General features: G+C 31.4%; 1 pseudogene; it reads left to right on the forward strand.

The window, feature by feature from the left end:
- LOC146954812 (uncharacterized) overlaps window positions 1–17456 on the forward strand; it is a 57270-nt pseudogene extending 39814 nt beyond the window's left edge.
- Window positions 17457–18345: the final 889 nt, after the last annotated feature.

Below are 18345 nucleotides of genomic sequence, written 5' to 3' on the forward strand. Positions count from 1 at the left end.
TCTGTTTTTGTCTCAGCTACAAGACAAGAAAAACAACTCTGCCTGCAACGATGTTCCTTCACAATTGGAATGGATTTGAAATTGATTCTTCATAGGACAATAACCATATCAGGCAAAAGATCATTGGTGATTGATCAAATCATCAAACGACTCTATTTTGATGTGCTGGCTTAGAGATTGGAAAGGACTCAACAACAATTTATATGTGCCAAAACTCTTCTGAAATTGTTCTGCATTCAAAGTTCACTTAAAATTTCTTTTCAAAGTTCATATCTTAGAAATTCTAGAGTCTTAAGAGTCTGTATTTGATTTGTATTGTGAACATCACTGATTGTATATCAAGTGTTCAACCTCAAACATTTTCTTTGTAATTCTGTTTGAATAGAAGTTTCTTGCAGTCGTGCTTGAGCATTAGAAGTCTCTTGATTGTGTTCAGAAGCATAGGAAGTCTCTTGCAATTGTGCTTGAGCAGTTTGAAGTCTCTTGCTAAGTTTAGCAGTGAGAAGTTGTAATCAGATATTACATTTTAGTGAACTCTCCTTGGAAGTGCAAGTGGGACAAGACTACTTCCGGTTTGTGGAAGGAACCTGTATAATTGCTTTGTGTCTTTCTTCTTTCTCTCTCTGTTTTTATCCGCACCAAATTGCTTCTGAACATCACTTCAGAAGTAGTACTCTATCTGCTTCTGATCAGTGTTTTCAGCTTAGGAGAAAACGAAGAAAAAGCTAACATAATTCAACCCCCCTTCTTGTGTTTTTCTGACCTTAATGTTATGCCCGATTTTGGACCCAATAAAATCAGAAGTAGGAAAATATCTAGCTTTAAATAATCTACAAACAAGGCTAATAGAATCAGTTTGGATCCTCCATCCCTGTTTCCCTAACATAGCCACATTAAAAGAGGTCAAATTCTTAAAGTCCATACCTCTAAATTTTTTATGAACAGACAACCTTTCCCAAGACATCCAATGTAATCCACGACGCATATTACCGCCGTGGCCCCACCAGAAAACATTAATCATTTTTTCAATTGCATCAACAAGCTTATTTGGAAGTAAAAAGATGCTCATAATATAAGATGGGATGGATTGTAGTATCGATTTGATCATTACCTCACGACCAGCCTTGGACAAACATTTGCTGCTCCAACTATTAATTTTGTGTCAAATACGATCCTTTATAAAGCCAAATGTTGCCTCTTTACTTCTGCCCACCATAGATGGAATGTCGAGATATTTACCTGTGCCCATCACCGCTCTGACACCTAAAATATTAGTAATAGTTTCCTTCAAAGGCGATGGAACAACTCTGCTGAAAAAAACCTTGGACTTTGGAAGACTAATGGCCTGCCCGGAAGCTAGTTCATAGGTATGGAGAATGTTCTTCATCACTTGCGCCTCCCTATCATCAGCCCTGAAAAACAAAAAGCAATCATCCGCAAACAAGAGGTGAGAAATAGTAGGTGCATTAGTACAAATTGACACTCCATGGAGGTCTCCGCTTCGTTCTGCTTTTCGAATAAGGGCGGATAAGCCTTTAGCACACAAGATAAATAAATATGGCGACAACGGATCACCTTATCTCAAGCCTCTACCCCTACCAACTCATTATTAATAATAATAGAGTAGTCAACAGTTTCAACACACATCATAATCCATTGAACCCATTTATTGTCAAAGCCCATTTTAAGCATCAATTCCTTAAGGTAAAGTCAATCAATTCTATCATACGCATTGCTAATGTCTAATTTAAGTGCAACATTTTTGTCTCTAACTCTCTTCCCAACTTTCATATGATGCACCATCTCAGTAGCAATCATCGCGTTTTCAAGAATAGAACGCTCAGGTACAAAAGCTGACTGCCTCTCAGAGATACATTTATGCAATATTTTTTTGAGTCGATTAGCAAGTACTTTTTCCACTAATTTATACAGAACATTACATAAGGCAATCGTCCTCCAATCCTTCATAATCTTTTGCTCATTACCTTTAGGGATGAATGCAATGTTTGTTGAGTTTAGTGACGGCGGAAAATGATTATGATTAAGCCACACACAACATTCCTGAAAGATGTCAGAATTACAGACAGACCAAAAATGTTGAAAAAAACCAGGATTAAATCCATCCGGACTAGGACACTTATTTGGATGCATAGAGAACATAGCGTCTTTAAATTCTTCAGCCTGAAAGGGAGCAGTTAGCATAACATTATCATCATCAGACACAACTTTTTCTATTATATCCACAACCGGTGCATGAGTACTATCACTCTCTAAAAATAAAGTGTCAAAATATTCTTTTGCAACCTGACGCATGCATTGTTCATCAGCAACTCATACCCCTTCATCATTATCCAGAAAATTAATGCGATTTACCTTTTTTCTTGACGTGGCTGATGCATGAAAAAATTTTGTATTCAAATCACCATCGCGATACCAATGTGTCTTAGCTCGCTGCCGCCAATACTTATCTTCTTGAATCATCAATTGCGTCACGCATTTCCGCAAGTTTGTCAACAAGCTAGGATTAGCCGCAGCCCCTTGACTCCGACAACGGTTCAAGTCGCGGCGACAATTTTCAATGTCTTGTTTCAGACCATTGTTATGCGATTTTCTCCATGAATTGAGGTCATTTGCACAATTTTCAAGCTATTCTACCACTTGCATACCTGCACTAGATAACCAGCTATCAGAGACAGTATCATGAATTCCTGGATCCATACACCACGCATTTTCAAATTTAAATTTTTGTGTAGGAACCCAAACACGGTGCGTCCCCTCCTTTTTTATAAGAAGAGGATAATGATCCGATGCCGAAGCCACTATATTTTCAACAGTAACATTAGGAAACATTTGAAACCAATCCCCTACATAAATAAATGAGCATAAATAAATAGTTAATTGCATTAACTTTTGAAATATATCATATAAAAATACAACAATCCCCCACATATTTCAAAAGTTCAAAAATTAATTTAGAAAACAAACTTTATGGGTTTATCTCTTGGATGCAATGCATCAAATTGGTGTAGCAAGCTATATGAACCAGTGCTAGAATGATAGTACTTAAAACACAGTAAAATTGGTGTAACAAGCTATATGAACCAAAATCACTTGGCGTATGTTAGCGGTATACCACTCGCATCACACCCCCACAAATCTTGCCGTTGGCGCTGTGGTGCGCTAATAGGCCGTGCGCGAGCCTGGATTATTTCATGAGTGCTCTAGAGATTTCGCCAAGATCTCATACAAGCGGCCCCACTTGACACTCAAATAGGTGATTTCATCAAGTGTATGCTGCAAAACATACACCACCCATAATGGATATGAAATTCATTAAAAGTTTTACAGGCTTATCCTCTCAGTAATGCAGTGCCTAGCACTTCACATATACACCATAGGAAAGGGACGAGAACAAAAATTAATTAACTAATTTTTGGTGCTAGCAGAACTAATAAGTGACTTGTTCTTACCCATATGAACCTTATTCATGGGATCTCCAATCACAAAGTTTGGGTTCCCATCACTTATTAATTTCAAGTGGCTTAAGTCCCAATCCCCTCAATGTACACAATTTATTTCATCCCAAGGGGTTTTGTTTAGTAGCTACTTTATACACAAATGATGAAGACAATTTTCTTTCATCATATAATATTGACTAAGACGTCTCTAAGTCAATCAACTTCATATATATATATATATATATATATATATATATATATATATATATATATATATCAAAGTTTATAACAATAAACTTGATCTCTATAATTATTTTTATACATGTCTGCTTACATTTTTATTAAGCGACAACACTATCAATGTGGATAAATATAAATCTATTTGTAGATTTATTTATTATACAGGTCTGTTTGAATGACTTCAAGCGACAAAATCCCCACAATAAATAAAATATTTGTACATTTTGATTTATTCTCATTGAATTTCAATTTCAATTAACATCATTGCATTATTTTGATGCAATGGTTCATCAACTCTAAACAATATTTCATATATTGTCAAAGTTACTTTCTTGATATACTTCACCAGGTCTACTTAGATAAAGTCTAAGCGACAACCCCCCACATTGAGAAAATATAACTCTATGTATAGATTTATTTTACAGGTCTACTTGAATAATTTTCAAGTGACAATAGTTCCACAATGAAAACTAAATCCCATAAATATATATTTTCTCATAAACAAATTTCATTAAAGATCATTGTATTAATATTTTAATACAATGGATAATCCATAATATACCATATAATATTTTATGGTATTCTCACAAATATTTCATGATTCTACCATACATATTTTTCATAAATTTATCAATAAAATATTTCTTCAATTTTCTTCTATCAAGTATAAGAACCATACTTGATCCTATAATTCATTCACATCAATTTAGATGTCACTTTATCCTTTGAAAAAGTCTTGGCATTGCATAAAGTCAAATAAACTAAACACTTCACAAATGAAATATAAGAATAAAGGATAGTCCAATCACACAAGATGATTTGATTAAAGTATCACTTCACTTTCAAATACAATCATCTACATTTCAAGAATTTCTCAAGAATATCATGTGCCAATGCATTTCAGAAAATTGTATAATCTATAATACCTTAATGTAAGTTCACTTAAACAATGCATATATTACCTCTCTTAACAAAAGTTAAATTAGCGAGATGCATATAACTAGAATGCAAATCATGGGAAAGTACAAGTATTCATATGCCAAAACTAACTTTAGCTAGTTCCACACCTACAGACGGGCACTACACAACAACACATTCAGTATAAGAATGGATACATGGAGATATACTACCATGCTTGGATACATAAGGATGGATCATATTCATGTCATATCAATCAAATGACCATATACACAAAAATATAGGATTATTCTCAAAACTCATAAAATAAAGTTAATCCCTTAGCAAATAACGTGTGTATATTTATAAGAAGAGTACACACCAATTTGATCAATGATATCTTTGTCATATAAAATAAAATTCTTATAAGCCTTATCAGTTAAAAAAAACTTAATTTCTAAAATATGATACACCATTCACCAAATCACAAAAATCATGCATTCACAATTATGACAAAGTACATTTAAAAGAATGCATACTTGTGGCTTCCTACCATTTAAATTCTCATATTCAAGTTACTAGAGTGATAACATCATGAAAATAAAAAGCAAAATATCACTTACATAATTCAAATAATCAACAATACAAGTATAAATGTGACTAAAGCATGATAGTATTTATAATCCAATTCCCCTTCGTTATGAACCAAGTAATTTTTGTTAAATCTCGGAAACCGTTTCATAACAACAGTAAGATATTAATCATCAAATAAAATATCAAGATATCATTTTCACCTATTCACAACAAGCATAAATTTCACACAATATCTTGGCTACACATATATTTTGATAATTAGCACAAATAAGTCTTAATTTAACAACAAATAAAGATGTAATAGATAGAACCTGAGTGAACATCCATCGTATAATTTTCAACAACTTAATTGACATTCTCTTTAAATCAAGGATTCACCACCACTCCTTTCTTTTATCTTTTCTCACATTAGAGATGTCGCATAGCAGCTGGCAGATCAAACCCTAGCATTGGCAGCCGTTAAACAATTTAGAAAATCCTTAAGATTGTTGTAAATTTAGGCATAAATTATCTCTACAAATAATAATCAACAAATAATTATAAGAATCAATTTATGTGTTAATAAGAATAATCAAGGGAGATTTCAAAGGAAACTTATTTGTTTTGATGTTGTTGTATAATTAGGTCACCGACACAACTCTATCAACATCTTCGACAACCAAATCAAACCAAATCAAATAAACACCTGTAAAACGAACAAACCATGAATAGTCTGAGACTCGCTGATCGCGTTATTTTTCACGTAATTATACGCTAACCCCCCAGGATTTAACAGACCCTTCACGATTAGAATAAGGATACAGAACTGGCAAAAGGAAATATTTCAGGAAGAAGAAACCCAAAGTTGTTGACTGCACAAAAATTAATATATGGGGCTTGTAATTTTTTTATCGGAAAGAATAGTTGTTTTTCATTTCTACCGATCAAGGGCTAGCTAGAAGAAAAGAGCTTAACTCCACTTCTACTGTTTTTTCACGTCAAAAAGGTTGTTTTTTACAATGACAAGTAAAAAATTGACTTTGTCATGCCAAATATAAAGCCTTAATAATAGCTTTCAAGTTGGGAACGTTTGGAATAAAATGTAACCGCCTTTGACTCAGTAAACAAAGTTAAATGAGGATAAATAAATAGTTAATTGCATTAACTTTTGAAATATATCATATAAAAATACAACACTAAGGCCATCCACAATGGTGGGTGCTTCACCTATTTAGCACCACATTAAATAGGCACCCCCATTGTGGAGAATAATATATGAGTGGCTATGGAGAAGGGTGGCTATGGAAGCACCCTCTCTCTCTCTTCACATTTCATGGGTCCAATTTAATAAATCTTAATAAAATAAATAAATGTTGTTAAAATGTAATGATATAAAATTATTTGTGGGACTTATTTAATAATTTATTTTGAGGTGTTTGGTTGGAGAAAAGTGGTGCTTATTAAATATTACCGTAAAATGAGCGTTGTTGACATATGAAATACTCCCTCCGGTCACATTTATAAGCAAAAAACAACTTTTTAGGTTCATAGAATGATTAACGTATCTAGTCTATATAAAGACCAAATACATTAAATATCCAATGAATCTAAAAAAGTGATTTTTGCTTATAAATGTGACCAGAGGGAGTAAATGTAAACACCTAATTTAGGGTGCTCTGTTGTGGATGGTCTAAGTACTTTAGTGATTTGGGACTTACATAAACTCAATGGTTTCTATGCTGGAAATCATACTCTAACATGCCCATCTTTGAGCAAAATTGATGTTAAAAAATGTACAAAGTTGAATTTGGTCAGAAGTCTATCTACAAAAAGCTCCAATTTTCGAGATGATAAACAATCTGTTTCAACTAGGGCTGGAAATGAGTCGAGTCGAATCGAACTTGTCTGAGCTCGACTCGACTCGATAAGATTTGGTTCAGCTCGAAACTCGGCTCGAGTTCGTTACGAACTTTTTTTTTAGCTTGAACTCGACTCGGTTTGAGTTCGCTAACAACTCGGTTCGGCTCGTTAGGTTCAGTTTTGTTGCTCGAATCTCATAATTTAGAAGTCATTTTTTTGCAATAAAAATATTAAATTTTTATAGATCTTTGGTCTTTCAGATTTTTCTTTTTAAATCCAATAGGACTTAGCACAAGCTGTGTAAAAGGGATCAACAATATAGAGAATAGAACAATTTGAATCGATCATGAACTGAAAACACCTGCAGCCAATACAATTAAAAAGATGGACTTTGGTAGAAATCCTAATGCAATCCCCTGATCAGAAAAGAGCATGAAATAGAAGCTCAAAATGCCAAAAACTCCAGCAAGGAAACTATAGAAAATAAAGCTGAATAAAACACAATTGCACCAATCTTCTAGTTTTGTGATAAAGAACAATGAACATAGTACCAATTGTTGTACAAAATATCAAATGTTGTTGGATAAACACAGTTGCACCGTTCTTTAAAAGTTTTGTGGTAAAAAAAAAAATTATAAGAATATTGGTTCCACAATAGAGAATGATTTTCTCCTTTGGTTAGCTATGCCACTTGCTAAATCTGCCTATTGCCATCCGAGAAGAAGAAGAAGAAAGAAATGTTTTCTGTTTTTGTGGAATTGGAAAATGAAATATTGATTAAAGGAAATGAAGGCTATGACCAATAAAATTAAATTCCAACCTCCTAGAGAATGGAACTGATGCGTCAAAAACAAGAAGGAAAATGGAGCGGCACTTAAGTTTTTTTTTTTTTTTTAACATTTAATTCATTTAATAAATATAAAAGTATTTGAAACTTACATATATAAAAATACACACGTACATATACACAAACACACACATATATAATCGAGTCATCTCATGAACCAAATGAGTCGAACTATCTATAGTTCATGTTCAGCTCATTTAATCAGCGAACTTAATTTTCAGCTCAAGTTCGGCTCATTTAGTTCACGAACCAAGTTCAACGGATTAATTACCGAATCGAATTTCGAACTATTTTCGAGTTGGTTCGGTTCATCATATCATATAAATTTACATATCATAGTGTTATTCTTTTGAAATAGCAAACAATTATTATACTTGTATTCCATTGGTAACTCCATGTCTGTTGGACTTGTGTGCGTGTTTTTTTTTACATATGGAGTTGGTGTTACTTTTTATTTTTCTTTGAAAGCTGGTGCTATTCTTTTGATATACCAAACAATTATTGTATTTGTATTCATTTATAAAATTTGGAACTATTCAAGACCACCCAAAAACATTATAAAAAGACAGTCTATTTAATGTCAAAAGTTATTAAAATATATTTTACATTATAGATGTACTTGATAATTTCTATAATAAAAATAAGGAAATTATTGTACAAAAAAAAAGTAAATTAACAATGGCATTTCAATTTTTATTTTAATATTTGCATAAATTGATATGTAAGTTCAAAAGAAATTGAAAGTAAGGTATTGGCATAAATTAAAAAGACAATTTTTTTTTTTTTGAGTTAACCATACGGTTGCTAATCCGGAGTTTGGCCGGAAGATAAGTAAAGTCTAGTCAAGAATTGTTTCAGTAAAAAATCGAACTCAGGTTCTCCTGAACAATTCGTTATTTGGTGGAGTTCGAACTCAGGAATCGAACCACTTTGCCCAATTGCTTGTTTAAAAAAATAAGACAAATTTTAGTCAACAGTAATTATTGTTTCACTCAATAATAAAATGTTTAATTCTTTGACATTGCTGTTTAAATATGTTTTAGGTGATTCCAAACTTGGAGGTGTTGCGTATAGTGCAAGCAGATGCTGACATGATATTGCAAGCCCGAAGCTCAACCCTCTTTAGCAAAATGACCCATCTTGGTTTGACAAGTTATAACACTGAAGAGGCTAGATTTCCTCATTGGTTTATTGAAAATGTGCATACACTTGAGTTACTAATTGTTGAGTCGAGTGTTGCTTCAAGAAGATATTCCAAGATAAAGGACAAATAAGTATAAGTGAGAAGACTCATATACAAATCAAAAAACTGATATTGAATAGATTGCCTAAATTTCAACAAATATGTGAGGAAAGATCTCAAATTGACCATATGTACTTGAGTTCCTTGAATACTTAGAGGTTCGTTATTGTTCTAGTCTCACAAATTTGATGTCTTCCTCCGTCACGCTTAATCATCTCACATATTTAGAGATAATAAAATGCAACGGGCTAAAATATTTAATCAAGCCTCCTACGGCACAAAGTTTGAGCAAGCTTGCAACGTTGAAGATAGAAGATTGTAGTTCACTTGAAGAAATAATTACTGGAGTAGAAAATGATGACATTGTTTTTGTTAGTTTACAAATTTTGAGGTTGGAAGGTTTGCCAAGCCTCGTCAAATTTTGCTCTAGTAAGTGTTTCATGAGGTTTCCGTTGTTGGAGGAAGTAATTGTTAAGGAGTGTCCTCGCATGAAGATTTTTTCAGCGGGAAACACAAGTACACCAATTCTTCGGAACGTTAAAATTGCAGAAAATGATTCAAAATGGCTTTGGAAGGGGAACCTAAACGATACAATATACATCATGTTTGAAGATAAGGTATGCTTGATTTATAACTTTATTTTTTGTGTAACAATATGATTTGCGTTTCTTTGTTTTTTCTTTCTTTGGATGTATAGTAGTTGATTTATTTTTTTTGAAGGAGTATAGTGGCTGATTTTTAATTTACAATATTAGAAACTTTGTAGAAAAACTATTTTGCGATTTTATATTGCAATCGACTTAAAAATAAATCAATAGAAATCGAACCGAGGATATAATGGGGGATGTTGAATTTGCCTCAAAACTGATGGGTTCTGATGGTTTGAGATCATGACACGACTTTCGAGACAGAATGTGAGGAAGCTACTGTAAGAAAAATCGTGGCGCAATGGAGAAAATCGTGGCACAATTTTGGGATAAGGATGTTTTGTGTACTAGCTATATTATGACACGGTTTAGGGAAATGATGACACGATTTTACACTAGTTTGAGTACTATTTAAGGCTTCATTGTTCATTTTTAAGGTAGGGCTTCAAGAGAGAGAAACTTAAGAAATCAAAGGAGGTAACTTTAGGGTTGAGTGTCTTTGGTGAGAGGTTCGCTTTGGTTGGGAAACATTTGTAAACACCTTGGGTGAGTGAAATCATCGAGTCTCTTGTTCATGGGAAGAGACTTTGAGGCAGAGCCATTGAGACACCAAGTAAGGTCCAGAAATGATGAGCTCAATATCTCAACATATCAACCTCTCGTTGTTATTGAAGAGGTTAGGGTAGCGTTAAATATCATGCTTGCCCTGAATATACATGCACATATTTTAACTCTTTTTCAATGTTCGCTTAATTTGAAGATAAGTTATTCGATATTTCTTTTATAAATGATAATTTACTTTTGAGTTATTATTCTACTTAGTATGGATAGAACATCTTTTGTGTTAATTTACTTTTTGCAACAGGTACTTGCCTATGTGGAGAATTTGTCCTTGAACAACAAAGATTTCGGCGTAATACTGCAGAGCCAATTTTCAGGGGTTGAATTAAACAATGTCAAAAACATGACCGTGTGGGAATTCTACAATGAGGAAGTTACTTTTCCATATTGGTACCTGAAAAATGTTCCTAATTTAGAAAGCTTGTCGGTCCAATGAAGCATCTTCACGGAGATCATTCATGGAGAACAAATTACAAGAACGGAAAAAGAACCTGAAATTAGCCTTCGACTCAGATATTTGACTTTAGTGCAGCTGCATAAGCTTAAATGTATATGCAAAGAAGGATTTCAGATGGACCCCGTTCTACAGTTTCTTGAAAGCATTCATGTTCATCAATGTTCCAGTCTGACAAAGTTGGTTCCGTCCTCTGTTACATATAGTTACATGACCCATTTGAAGGTAACAAACTGCAATGGGTTGAAAAATATGATACACATTCAACAGCAAAGAGTCTTGTCAAACTCACAACAATGAAGATTAAAATGTATAATTGGCTTGAGGATATAGGGAACAGTAAAGAAGATGAGACGAATGAGATTGTATTTTGCAGTTTACGAACTCTAGAACTAATATCTTTACAATCTGTCGGTTTTGGTCATGCCCCATTAAGTTTCCATTACTGGAAGTTGTAATTATCAAAGAATGTCCTCGAATGGAACTTTTTTCATCCGGAGTTGCCAACACAACAAATCTTCAAAATGTACAAACCGATGAAGAAAATCATTGGGAGGGTGACCTCAACAGAACCATAAAGAAAATGTTTTAAGGAAATGTTAACTTGTGCCCTTGGGGCACAAGTTTAGAAACTAAACATGGAAATTTTTTTCTTGGAAATTGTGCATTCAATATATTAAAAGTTTGAAATTTTGTCTTTTCAATGCAAAAGTTACTTTTTAATTCCATTTTTAGTTTCTTAACTTATGCCCTTAGGACACAAGTTAACATGACCCAATGTTTTATGATAAGGTATATTTTATTATCATCCATCAATGTTTTTACTTTGGGTTAGTTTAAGACTATCTATCTAGATCATGATTATTTTGAAGGTGAAAAATTGTACTCTCTTCGGTCACATTTATAAGCAAAAAATCATTTTTTAGATTCATTCAATTCTTAATGTATTTGGTCAATATATAGGTCAAATACATTATGTATTCAATGAACCTAAAAAGTGCATTTTTGCTTATAAATGTGACCGGAGGGAGTATTGTAGTAGAATAGAATATTAATGCATAATTAAAGATTGCTTGAAAGCAGTTTTGATTTCTAACATACTATGACATATGAGAAAGAGATATTTTCTTCTACGAATAAGTTACTTTTATCTATAAAAAAACTGATGATATGATAATCAAACTGAATATTATTATTTGTTTTTGTGAAAAATCAAACAATATAAATTGTTAAGTCATTTTAAAAATTCTCTCAAAAAAAAAGGCATTTTAAAAATATGCTTCGGACTTTATCTTAAAATCAATTTACAATTTTTTATTTACGGTTGCAACTGTTTTAAGTACTTCGAAATTAAAAGAGTGAATAGTGAATTTTTTGAGCAAACGTTACCAAATAGTTAGGGGCTGATATATTTATTAATTAATTAATGTTAACATTTTTTGAACAGGAAGTCCCACATTCTAGTTAAGTTACACATTTTGAATGATGAGACTATCATCTATCCTCACATTTGCAAGGTACCCAACACCAAATTCTTCTCTTTTCAAACATTTTATTTTTTCAATAGGAAAGTATCATTTGATTGTGGAGTGTTTTGTTTATTCTTTTTACTGAAATATTTTGGAATACATTTTGTTTATTTTTCCTTCTCTTTTGAATCACCGGTTATTAATATTATTAAGGTTGAAATATTTTTAGTTCTTGTATAGATATTATTTTTTCCTTTTAATATCTATAAAAATATTTTTTATTTGTCCCCTTGAGTTTAACTTAGTTCGTAGGGATATTGTATAATATATGTAGGGGTCGGGGTTCAAACCCAAAACATCTATTTATTCATCTTAAGAGGTGACTTTCTAACCACTAACTTACTTGACAAAGAAAAAAAAAATATACTATATTTTTTTTATATAACTTTTAGTCCTCCAAATATATATCTTATTGTTTTTCGTCCTTCGAGTAAGATAACACAATTATTGGTACAATTCAACCCTCTTAATAAACAAATAATAACAACATTACTCTCATATAGTGCCACTCCGTAGAGTCACCAAATGAGCATTAGCTACTTATACTTAATAGGGCTTGAGTCACCCTATACATATGATTGTTGTTATTTTACTCTTAACCACTAGTCGACATACCCGTGCTATAGCACGGGTAGCGCGGCTTCGCCGCGCTGTATGGCCGCGGCTACGCCGCGTGTCGCGCCTCGACTGAGCTTGGTATAGTATTTTTTTATCCATACTGAAAATATGTAAAATATTTAAAGCATAATAATTAAATTTTAATATGAACAAATATATATTAAATTTTAATATTGACGATATTAAAAAAACTAATAAATAAAAATAATCATAGTTTTTATTTACTAATATTTTTTAGTGTGAAAAATACTAATAAGGATCCCGTGAAAAATCATAACTAATGTATTATATAATATTGTTATCGTAAAATATATTTCATAAATAAGCATATGGTAACATATTGCCGTAAAAAAAAATACAGTGAGATATATTTTTGTTAATATATAGTCAATACACTCATATATATTTTATCAATATATATAGTTCTCAATAGATTTAATAAATAAAAATATACTAATACATTCCCGTAAAACAAACATATACTCAATTTTTTTTTATTAATATATAGTCCATACACCAACATATACTTTAATAATATATTAATAAAATTTCGGCAGTTCTTTAAAAAAAATTAAAACTTAGGCAGTCGCGGTGTTTAAATAGATATAAAAATTGAGATATTGAGATATATGTTTATTAATATATAGTTCATACACTCACATATATTTATCAATATATAGTTCCCATTTGATTTTAGAAATTAGAATATAATAATATATTCCCGTAAAACAAACATATACTCACATATATATTTTTATTAATATATAGTTCATACACCCACATATATATTTTTCAATATATTAATAAAACTTGGGCAGCTGCGGTGTTTAAATAGATATATTAAGAAAATACTAATTAAAACCGATCACTCGTTGTAGTTACTAAAATAAGTCCCGTGTTACAATTGTACACTCGAAGGATTTTTTTAGTGATACATTTAAAAAAAACAACGAAAAAAATTGAAGTATAATTAATCATAGTATATTATAATATTGTTCTTGTTTTATAATTGAGGATATTAAAAAAGCTAATAAATGAAAATACATTTTATAAATAAATATATACTAACATATTCCCGTAAAAAAATATAGTGAAACTGGATATTAACATATACTAACAATATTTGATAATAACTTAGTTGTTAATGCCTCGGTCTTCATGCTTTTTGTCATTACTAAGATTCGAGTTTGTTAGTAGTGGGTCATGGTCCTAATATATGTGTAAACAAATATTGGATATGCACTCTTAAAGTACATTCAATGTCATAAAATATGTTTGCTATTTGTACTACTCCATCCGATCACTATTATAAGCTAAATTTCACCGTTTAGATACATTGAATAATAATTAATGTATCTACTCTATAATATAAACTAAATACATTAATTATTTAATATATTTAAAAAGTCAAATTTTATTTATAAGTAATAATGAAATAAAATATATGTTTGCTATATTTTAACATAAAATATTTTAATATAGACATTGAACTAAATTATTGCTACAACTTTTGATGTACTATACTATTATTTGATGTAGTCATTTTTTCTGTTAGTGATCTACCCCACCACCTACTCTACCCCACCACCTTTTATTTCTTATTCTTCTCTAATTTTATATTTTTGGTTTTATAATTACATAAAATTACAATTATCGATTATAATTAAATTAAAATAAAGAAAAACTGAAAAAATATTTAAAAAATATATTAAAATAATTTATTGGGATCCATTTCACTAAAAAGAAGATTAAAACTTCACTTAGTTTGCTAATAGAAAGATATAATAAGAAGAAGATAGTGAAAAACTTGGTATTTTTTTCTGTGTCCAAATGAAATGAACCAAGTCTCTATTTATAGAGAAAAATAAATCATGAATTTTGATATAATTTTTTGTTTTTTTAAATTATTTTTCGACAAAATAATTGATTTACAATTATTAAAAAAAATTAAAAACCAACCAACCAATAGAAACCCAACACGCGTCCATGCTGTCCAGCTTTTTTGCTTTCTCTCTCCGGCCTCTGCTCCCCACTTGCGCTGTCGGAGAGTGTGATACACTTGCCATTTTTGCTCGAATCAGAACGCGACACATGGCACGACTTCCTTTCAAACAAAAGGGCAATGAAATTCCAAAAGTACCCTTGATTGGGAGTAAAAAGCAACTGTGAAAATTAATAGAGTTAGGGACAGTTAAATAATTTTGCTAGTATGTTGTTTTGTTATATTGAGAGTAGATTCCCAATATATAGAGGTGTCAATATCATGGGGCCTTGAAGTTTTGGCCCCAGCCCACATAGTAATGGGGCTTAAAAATCCACAAGATTAAAATGCTCACATTCATGCAAGCCCACAAATCAAAAGTCCCCAAGCCCCAAAATTTCTATAAACATTTTCTTTTAAAGTTTTTTTTTAAAAAAAACTATTTTTAAAGTTTTTTTTAATTCAAAACAAATTATTTATACAAAATAGCTTATTACGATTTCATTTTAATAAACAACTTATTCAAAACAACTTATTTATGCAAAACAACATATTTATGCCAAACAACTTATTCAAAACAGCTTATTTATGCAAAACAGCTTATTCGAAACAACTTATTTATACAAAATAGCTCCTCTTTCCTCTTATTGGCAATATAGATTGAATCTTTCCCCACCCTAATTCCAAGTGTTTGGCTACAAGCCAAACAAGCTCCTCTTTCCATCCGAGAGTATCTATTGCGGTCAAGAGGTAATTACACTTGTATACAGACTTCTAAAAATTCGTCGATAGCTCTGGAAATACCCATGCTTACATCTTTAAGGCTTATATTTTATCTCAAGTCCAAAAAAAGTACAAATTTATTGATGGATAATCCTAAGCCTTGGATGCCAATATATTGAGGTATAGTATATCGCGTAAGGGTAAAATCTCTCATTAAGAATTGGAGTTTTAAACGGGCATTCCAATGACTTATTTAATGACTAATTAAAATTGGAAACAACAAATGGACATAATTTGGTCAAGATAAGGGTGAGAATTGTTCGATTAAGTTGTGTGTATAATAGTGAATGTGACAAATGGTAAGTATGATTCCCACATCGTCTGAAGTTGGCCAATTGACAAACTGTATATAGCCTTTTAATGATTTAATTGTGATATTTGTTAAATTGGGAATTAAAATAAGGAATTAGCAAGCAACACTAAGACCATCTACAATGGGGAGTCCTTCCCCTATTAAATACCATTGTAAATAGGTACCCCCTTTGTGACACCAATGAATATGGTGCTTATGAAGGTGGGTGCTTGTATAAGCACTCTCTCTCTCTCTCTCTCCTATTACTCATGGGTCCCACATATACAATTAATTCTATTTTTTTATATATTTAATTATTGTATTATTTTGATATTAAAAAATGATGTTGCAAGGAATGAAATACATAATGTCCTCATCCAAATATTGTCTCGTACCTACAAAGGAGAGCACAAATTCAAGATGACAAACTCATCTTCAACTTCAACATGATCTTGTGGAGCATATTTGGCACCATTTTGGGAGTGATAGTCAACAAGATTAGTTGTTATTTAAAATAAGCAATTTTTCATCATTCATGTTATATTGTTTTTTTAAGTTTTAACTTTTTCTTGAATTATTAATAAAAATAAAATAAAAATGTTTGTTTTTTTAATAATTTATGATTAAATTATTTCAATATTTTAAAATTATATAATTATTAATGAGTATAAAAATTATTGTTAAAATGTAATGATATAGAGTTATTGCTGGGACCCAATTAATAATTATTTTGTGGTGCTGAGTTGGAGAGATTGGGTGCTTATTACGTATTAATTATAAAACGAATGACGTGTACGGTCGGGACCCATTTAAGCACCCAAATAGGGTGCTGCATTGTGGATGTAAGTTGTTGTGTAATTATGCATTGACATGAATGATATTGATGTTGTGTAATTTCCTATATGTGAGCATTGATGTTAATTAAGTGTTGTTTGAACTTGAATGGTGCTATTGTGATATGTGGTTTAAATATCTTAAATTAAAGCAATGTGAGTTTGAATAATTTGAACGTGTGTGTTGTTAATATGTGTTGTAAATGATAAGTATTTTGTTGAAATATGTGTTGCGTAATATATGTGAATTGAGATAACCGGGTCTCTAGCTTATGATGGTGCTATATTTGAGGAGATCAGGGGAGAGAGGTATATCTTACAGTCAAATACCCAGCGAAGTGTTATTTATATGGGTGTGACAAACTTAAGCGTTAGGGAACATATACTAGTGGTCGGTAATAGTTAGGGTATACTTGTTAGATCATAGGAGTGAAATGGGGGAAAAATTCCTAAGTGGTTTAATGGGTAAATCCCTAATGTTACGTGAAACCACTATATTTTTGTGTGTCATGTATATGAATTTTGGGTTTAGACGAGCAAATATATGAGAACCTGAATGTGTTTGTCTCTTACAAGAGCATAGTGCCACGTTCCATGCCATTTATTTGGAGTTAGATGGTACCAAGTGAAATAAAAGTGTTACAGGAATTGTGCATGCATGTGTCTTGTGATTAAATGTTTATTCATGTGAGTGATAATGTGTCCCTTGGAAGAAAACTTATGCCTTGTGAAAGAATTAAATTGATGTTATTTATACGTGTTTGTCTAATTTGTTATTATACTTTATGAAACTTGCTTACTCACCCCTTTCGTGTATTTGTGTTTGACGATTGCGATGACGCACAGATACAAGAAACATGTGAGTAGTAGTTCTCCAAGGAGCTATTTATATTGGCATTTGGAAGACTTTCTTTTATTTACTATTTATGTTGTAATTTGATTGGTTTGCATGTCAAGGACCTTGTATTGTAATTTTATTCTCATTGTTGTGGTAGGTTACGTCGAGGGATTCTTTTACTATGTTATTACCTATTTGTTTAATTGTCAAAGGTGGAACTAAATAATTCTAAACAATCACAATTTTAGGTGGGGCATTTACACCATGTCTTCATCCCTGCATCTAATGATAATTCATTCAAAATTAAGAATCCCTTTATTGAGGAAATAAATCTAGACTAAATAAATATTAAAAAGACTCCAATAAGGTTTTTTCTAAATTGCCTTTAGAAATTGGTGGGCAATTTACCCAAACCAATAAAATAAAGCCACATGTCCTCCATTATAAAAATAACATTTATTATTTATTTTATAATTTTAGCATGTATTTTATTATTTGCATATTCACCCCATTTTAATTCACCCCATTTTAAATTAATGGTATTTTACAATTTGAAACATCAAATTAATTATATTTTTCTTTCAATCCAATCACTATCCAACCCCTTTTTTTCCTTATAAATCTGGGTTAT

Source organism: Medicago sativa, chromosome 1, assembly GCF_051527215.1.
Source record: "Medicago sativa cultivar Bolivia chromosome 1, Bolivia_mono, whole genome shotgun sequence".
Taxonomy (NCBI): Eukaryota; Viridiplantae; Streptophyta; class Magnoliopsida; order Fabales; family Fabaceae; genus Medicago; species Medicago sativa.